This window comes from Pollicipes pollicipes, unplaced genomic scaffold (genome assembly GCF_011947565.3).
Source record: "Pollicipes pollicipes isolate AB1234 unplaced genomic scaffold, Ppol_2.1 Scaffold_1600;HRSCAF=1878_pilon_pilon_pilon, whole genome shotgun sequence".
Lineage (NCBI taxonomy): Eukaryota > Metazoa > Arthropoda > Thecostraca > Pollicipedomorpha > Pollicipedidae > Pollicipes > Pollicipes pollicipes.
In genome coordinates, this window is record NW_023595962.1 from 3,479,166 (window position 1) to 3,487,407 (window position 8,242).

The 8,242-nt window shown below is 49.8% G+C and overlaps 1 long non-coding RNA gene across 1 annotated transcript; it reads left to right on the plus strand.

The window, feature by feature from the left end:
- The first annotated feature begins 2,560 nt into the window (after positions 1–2,560).
- Positions 2,561–8,087, plus strand: LOC119091051 (uncharacterized). Its single transcript, XR_005093350.1, has 4 exons — positions 2,561–2,645; positions 5,623–5,708; positions 7,159–7,212; positions 8,059–8,087. It is a non-coding gene; the product is annotated as an uncharacterized LOC119091051 (long non-coding RNA).
- Positions 8,088–8,242: the final 155 nt, after the last annotated feature.

Sequence of the window (8,242 nt, forward strand, 5' to 3'; positions counted from 1 at the left end):
GGGACCACCTGTAGCGGTGCTTCAGCCCGAATCCTCACTCGGCCAGAGGATGCTGGGAAACACCACCGCAGCCAGCTCAATTCCTGGCTTCACTGAAGCCACCAGTCCTATCGGATGCAGCGCAGCTACCGGTCCCAAAAGAGACGGTGCAACGATGCGTCATACATATTAGTCGACATTTACCAAAATACATTCATTGCAAAAGTGCACTCAACGCCTGTAATATTTGTTGGAAACGTCCTCTCGGAGGTCATGCTGATGGACAGGTCAGCTCGCACCACACGACGGTGTTCAAAATGGGCGCCGGCGTGCCACAGCAAGAACGCGAGGTGGGTATGAGTGATCGCAGCAGCGCAGATCCTATGCACCGTCACGTGCTTGGCCGTTTTTGTCTTCAACAACTCCTACGTTTTAACGGTATGCAAATGGGTAAAATCTCTTCGCTGATTATTGTCTTGGCCATGACAGCTTTAAACACGTTCAAATATTTCAGCAATTTTTAGCGTCACCTTTGGCTGGTGACGTCACCTCCACTTGACTTGACGGATGACGTCACCTTGGCTGGTGATCGTTACTTACTTACTGGTGGCGGTCCGACGTCTCATAAGTAATGAAGTGCGACGTGACATGTGCATAGCGCGTCAGTGCGGACACCGACCTCGACTATCCATGGCACTGCGAGTTTACTAGGGAGGAGCGCCTACGACTCCCATGCCGTCACGGCTAGGGATGGAATGACTTCAGGTGCTGCTGGGTTAATGACGTTATGCGCTGCACAATCAGATCCGTCAGACAGTAAGTGGATTTAGTCAAGATTACTGTCAGGACGTTTAAAGATATTTGACGAGTTAAGCAATCTGTCAAAAAATCTGACACAGCATTTGCCTAAAAGAGATGCTCATCACAGACCACCGCGTCTCAAACCTGGTGGTCCTGGCTAAACTGCTCTTGACATACCACGATATGTGAGATAATTGGCGAACTGCTGGCCACCATTTTTGCCGGCCAATTAGCCGCCGGTGATATAGCATACGACACGCGAGACAGCTAGCGCATTTATGTGCGCTCGACAGCCCATGGGCACCGGCGCACAGGAACGGATATGTATGCCGGTGCGATTGTATGCCGGTGTCTCAATCGAATCAAGCTGCTGAAAACGCAGTCACATGCTTGAAAACCTATGTACAGTGATAGACACAGTAATGACACCTACAATGGTACAGGAATCTATAATGATACAATAATACGACAAGTTTACAATAATGAATAACATCCGCTGCGGGAAGCACCGGTAGATACCCACGGCTACAAAGCTAATAGTTCTTTAGCATGATTTCCTGCACCGACGACATGGCCAAGCTGAGCAAACTTAGCAGCTCATGCTTGAATCTTTGTAACTAAAGAATTGCGAAGCACGCACATTTTCTACGTGCGTCCCGCGCACGGAGGACCGACGATGTTATCACATTACTATTGTTAAGCATTGTACGCAAAATTATTCAAACCATGGCGCAGGCCGTCTGATTAATGCAAAATTTCGGGACCCAAAGCAATAAAAGGGTGGACACCTCCCAGCCATTGTTGCACACAGTAAGACCAATCAAGGTTCTCCCTATTTTGGTGATTGTGTTGTGAATTTGCTCGGAGGGGTGTCACTAGATCTGGAGTCATTACCGGTCAGGTGGACGACGGCAGCATATTCTTCTTGTAAACGAGAATTTCAGTACATAGAATGGTTTGCACATCTCTAGCACACGTGTCACGTTTAGAACCACTTGAGTAGTATTACAGCTGCTCTGTACGGAGGTGCGTTACCAGACCTGAGGCGGCTCTCGACCGGATGGCCACCTGTCGCTCAGACCGCTTTGAGGATGGAAATTTCACAATTTCAGTCCCGAAAGCAATAACGCGGTCAATGCATGTACCTTATTTCCACATGCGTGCATACGCGTCACGGTTCACGAGTTTGGGCGATTTTGCCTGTAACCTGCGCGGATGTCCCTTATTATGCTTAGGGAAATTATGGACTGGGCGGCCACCAGCCGCCCAGACCGGTTGTAAAACGGTGCATACGAACCCCAGAGCGATAGAATAGCCGGCACATGTCTACAGCTTTCACAAACGTGCACGCTCGCCACGTTTGTGCCAATTTGTATGATCTTGCATCTGACCTGAAGAGAGGACCATTCTTGAACTTGGGGTAATTGTCGAACAGCCTGCCGCCAGCCGCCGATACTTCTTGTACATAGCTCAGAATATCGGTGTGCCGTGCAAAAGTTGCTCTTGCATCATGCATGTAAGCTTTGACCTACTTTAAAAGATCCAGTCACGTTCAATCCATTCAAGCCTCCAGCCATGCAAACAGCCTCTACAGGCTCCTAAATTGAATGGAGGCAGTTGGAGTCTGGAATGCTTGTGCATGGAAGACTGTCATACTAAAACAGCTATGAGTTGTGAGAATATTGATGGCGCCATTCAACAAAGAGATTAATAGTGACACTGTTATTTCCGTCTAGCATTGGGGAAAGTAGACAGCTGACGCTCGATTCCAATCGGCGTCTAGAAAAACCGTGACCAGACGCACGGCAGTGGGAAATACATCAAACGTACACTGGAATTTGTGTTGTCGAGTTTGACAGCGTTCGGTACGTGGGAACGAGATTTTGAGTGTTAATTATGATAACGTAATAATAGATATCTAGTTGACCACCAGGCCCTTGATGGAAAATGAGGCTTCCTAATGTTGAATCTGCGCTCTAAATGCTGGTGGTAAATGTCCCGTGATGTGCCACACTTATGGAGTGTTCCACATTTATATGCAATTTGGAACTGAATTAGCCATGTTGAAGATCATTTAGTGCAGCCCACAGGCCTACCTTTTCAAACACCTGGACTTAATTTCCAAGCTTCATGCCTGCGAACATGCACAGATAATTCTGACTATTTCAGGGTCACCCAGGTATTCATAACAACATTAGCAAATGACAACCATATTAACATCATTCAAATTTTGCTCTCACATTGACCATTTGGTGAGCAGGCCCAGAAAATATGATGTTTGGCTCACGCATATCCATCAACTTATTTGATCATATCTGATGCTTCAGCATTTGAAGATATGGAGTGCTCCCTTTAAGATAGTTAATTATGAGGGACCCCAGTCACCCATTGTTGGATTGTCAGAGATATGACATACATGTGTCTCTGCTGACTGTCTCACAGATTTCAATGAGGCTTGAAAATTTAGGAAGCAAGCAACAGTTCTTCAGCTAAAGGCGGAGCAACTCATTTTGGGACCGGCCCTAGAGGAGGGCTAAGGCAAGAATTTATGTATGAGGCAGGTTATAGACATTTTGAGGCAGGAATTCCCCTAAAAGCATGGGTCACCTTATTTTGGGGGCTGCTGAAGGTACCTTGATGCAGGTATTGCATTATTGAAAGATTAGGCAAGTCCTGGAAGCTCATTGTGGTGCATAAAAAAGGAATAACACTAATCAAGCAGTTCAAGAGCTGAATGTGCCACATCTGTCTTAGCTACATGTTAGTTGTTTTTGTTGCTATTGCCATCATATCCTGGCCAGCCATGGATATGAATGCTTATACAGTAATCCTGCAGCCAGAGATCCACCAATTAAATCGAAGCTCTCAAATCTTGCACAAGAATAAAACCTTTTGTTCACACCGGCTTCCTGTGCATTTACTAACCACTGAAAAGCACAGTTCACAGCAGCTGAAAAAGCGGCTCAGATCCTGACGGGCCAGCATTAGTGAGGGGCTCTGCAATTGGGGTATTTTATTGCTGCATTGTAAAATGCTCTATGCATTTTGGAATGCTCTTAACTTGGTAATGTAAAGGGGCAATCCTAAATGTTGCATATTTAACTTAATATGGTTCTGGCCATCTCAGGTAAAGCAGTGGGGGTGATAAGTAGTTGTTGGTGCAAGGTCATGAGGAAAATCCTGGAGACCCACTGGTCACCACAATTATCACCTCCTGCCGCAAGCAAAATAGTTGGCTGCCCCATCTAGGGCAGCATGTGACCTGTCCCAAATATCTTGTCAAATGGTCTGCCACCTTTTGCAGACTAGATGCTTCCCCTTGTAATCTAGTTGTGTGTTATTTTGCCTGTAAAAATTTACACAGGCAGTATGCACCAGCTACATTAAGTTTTTTTTGCTGGATAGTGTTAACTGCTTATGGTTTTCTCCTCTTTGTGGTAACTAGTCTAATAGGTGAAGGACCATGGCTTTCCAACACACTGGATGATCTATCACTATTGATGACAGCTGTCCAGAGAGCTTGGGTGCTGCAAATGTGTAACTATGCCTCCCCACCATCAAGTGGGCTTTCCAAGATCTTGATTATCACAACCTGACAGAATTTTCAGATATCAAATTGTTTGGTATGTTATCTTGTCAGTTATCCTGGCATATTTTATCCCAGGAACAGTGAACAAATTGAGACTAAGTGCCCAATAATTATTTGTGTTTTGTAGTTCTTGATCAGTCCTCTAGTTGTATTTTAGTTTTGCTTCTCCTGTTATGTCCCACTCCATATGAATATCTAAAATGAAGTGCTCATGACAACAATCTCAGCATATGTCAAGCCAAAGGAGTTTTCCCAATAATGCGGGGTATGAAAATAGGCTTCTTTGAAACCTGTGGAAGTTGGCAGTCAACAGACCGGTGGTCAGTTTGGCAGTGGTCAGACCAGAGGCAGTTTGGCCAAAAATATCACAAGATTGTGGCACAGGTTATGGTTTCGCGTCAGAGAGGTAGCAGGTCACCAACTTTTTCCCAGGCCAGTGTGTTGAAGCTCATGCAGTGTTGGCTAATTCCTGCCAACTTTTATGTGTTGGTTTCATGGATACCATTTCAAATGACAAAGGGTCTCAATGCCAAAGTTCTTTTTACAGTGGCATAGGGTCCAAGTGAAATCTACTGATGGTGAGACACTCAGCTGATTAGACCCCATGGCTCAACACTTAGAAACTGTGCAGGCTGTTGTGCATTCATGGAAAATGTGCAAACAGATGCTAATCAGCACAGGTAATACAGTAAAGTCCCTACTCCACTTAAGCATTCATAATTGAAAAAAAACAACAACAACAGACTGCAAAAGTACAGAGATCTTGCATATGCTGCCTACAATGTGCTGGATGCTGACTAGCATGAAGCCTATGAAGATAGGGGTCATATGTCACATGACATCCATCAGGCACTGGGAAAATCTGAAAATGTCTGAGTGAGGCCTAACACACAATGTGAGGCAGTTCCTGGCTGGTTGTTTTTGTCTGCCTGATGTTGCTCATAGGTGAAGTACCCAAGCTTGAATTTTCTGCCATAACACAATTGATAGCTGTGGTCATACTGGATATGATATACTTTCCTGGCAGACACCAGCATATAGTGATATTGAGTGGATAAGTTTGGGTTTTTCTGTGTACTGGCCTTCTGGCTGGGTGATGGTCATATGGTTGTGGCTGCGTTTTGTGCAGGCAATGATATTTAGCAGTTCGCACATAACTACAGCATGAAATGGCGGCGGCAGCTGAAGCGCTGGTCAATTCCAAATAATCACCGTCTGCTGTGCGATCGTCACAGTGTGCTCTCCCTCGGCAGGTGAGCGGCAGCCATGTCACAGTATGGAGGCAACAAGAGCGGACCGCCGCCCTGGGCTCAGACGCCCGGCATGCTGCAGAGGCCAGGTAGGCATGCTCACACTGGCACTGCTGGTCAGTGATCAGGTGGTTCCATCAGTAGTGAGTCATGCAGCTACCTCTGCAGCTGGTCAGTGATCAGGTGGTACCATCAGTAGTAAGTCAGGCAGCTACCTCTGCAGTTGATCAGTGATCAGGTGGTACCATCAGTAGTAAGTCAGGCAGCTACCTCTGCAGCTGATCAGTGATCAGGTGGTACCATCAGTAGTGAGTCAGGCAGCTACCTCTGCAGCTGATCAGTGATCAGGTGGTATCATCAGTAGTGAGTCAGGCAGCTACCTCTGCAGCTGGTCAGTGATCAGGTCGTATCATCAGTAGTGAGTCATGCAGCTACCTCTGCAGCTGGTCAGTGATCAGGTGGTACCATCAGTAGTAAGTCAGGCAGCTACCTCTGCAATTGATCAGTGATCAGGTGGTACCATCAGTAGTAAGTCAGGCAGCTACCTCTGCAGCTGATCAGTGATCAGGCAGTACCATCAGTAGTGAGTCAGGCAGCTACCTCTGCAGTTGATCAGTGATCAGGTGGTACCATCAACAGTGAGTCATGCAGCTACCTCTGCAGCTGATCAGTGATCAGGTGGTATCATCAGTAGTGAGTCAGGCAGCTACCTCTGCAGCTGATCAGTGATCAGGTGGTATCATCAGTAGTGAGTCAGGCAGCTACCTCTGCAGCTGATCAGTGATCAGGTGGTATCATCAGTAGTGAGTCAGGCAGCTACCTCTGCAGCTGGTCAGTGATCAGGTGGTATCATCAGTAGGGAGTCAGGCAGCTACCTCTGCAGTTGATCAGTAATCAGGCAGTACCATCAGTAGTGAGTCAGGCAGCTACCTCTGCAGTTGATCAGTGATCAGGTGGTACCATCAGTAGTGAGTCAGGCAACTTCCTGTGCAGCTGTGGGAGGTGTTGACAGGAGGGTGAGAACCTGTGATGGTTGTGGGAGCTGCGCTATCCATTTTGGGCTCTGTGGTGCATGGCCCACAATATTTTTAATAGCTGTTGGATGGCTGGTGCATAGACCTTAACCACATTGCTTGGTGGGTTGGGTGTGCATGCAGTCATTGCAAGTATATATATATATATATATATATATATATATATATATATATATATATATATATATATATATGTATGTATACGCACATGCGGCAACCCGACAGCGACTATTCCTGCCGTCGCCGTCCTCGAGTGTGTGTGCTGGCTGAGCTAACGGGGCGACGTGTGGCCGTGTTTCAGCAGGCTGGCAGGACCGCGTGTGGCCGTGTTTCAGCGGGCTAACAGGGCGGCATATGGCCATGTTTCAGCGGGCTGACAGGATGGGATGTGGCCGTGTTCCAACGGGCTAACAGAGCGGCGTGTGGCCGTGTTTCAGCGGGCTAACAGGGCGTCGTGTGGCCGTGTTTCAGCGGGCTGACAGGATGGGGTATGGCCGTGTTTCAGTGTACTCGGAGGCCGGTAATTCATCCATCCGGGCATCCCCCATCACCTACCAAAGTGAGTCTCGCGCTAGCTGAGCACTCTCCATGGCCCACCGGGCCTCCTCGGGCCTTTTCCCGAGCGGGGCCTTTCCCGGCCATCACCCTAAATGTCCCATGTTCGACTGGCCTCTCCAGATGATGCCCTGGATGTACCCCTGACCTTTCACAGGAGGGATTTCTGATCCATCTCGGGAACCCGTCGGCGGTACCCATCTCCGACGCCCATCCCGGACACCATCACTGACGCCCATCCCTGACGCCCATCCCTGACGCCCATCCCCGACGCCCATCCCTGACTCCCATCCCCGACGCCCATCCCCGTCGCCCATCCCTGACGCCCATCCCTGACGCCCATTACTGACGCCCATCCCTGACACTATCGTTGACGCACATCCCTGACCCCATCCCTGACGCCCATCCGTGACGTCCATCTCTGACACCCATCCCCGACGCCCATCCCTGACTCCCATCCCCGACGCCCATCCCCGACGCCCATCCCCGACGCCCATCCCCGACGCCCATCCCTGACGCCCATTACTGACGCCCACCCCTGACGCAATCGCTGACGCACATCCCTGACCCCATCCCTGACGCCCATCCGTGACGTCCATCTCTGACACCAATGCCTGACACCACTTTTCCGTGCACGTCCGCTGCTCGTCAATCGTCTTCCTCGGAGGCGGGACCGCCGCCCCTTCCCTCCCGCTCCCGCTCCCGCTCCCGCTCCCGCTCCCGCTCCCGCCCCCGCCCCCGCCCGGCCCTGCACACCCATGCCGTCGGTAGGGCGGCGCGCCTGGCGCCTGTGTCTCGACATCACTGACCGGGCGGCCGTTCTGACCTGGCGCTCTCCGGCCGCCCGCAGCGCCGCAGCAGCTGGGCCAGCAGACGCTGCTGCAGCAGCCCGGGCTGGCGCCAGCCATGCTGGTGCAGCAGCAGATCCAGCAGCCGGGAGCGGTGAGTCGGCGCCGGCCGGGCGGGGGTTCGAGTCGCGGCGCGGCCGGGAAACGGACGCCGCGCCCTGCGCCGCGCGGTCGCGACGCGTGCGG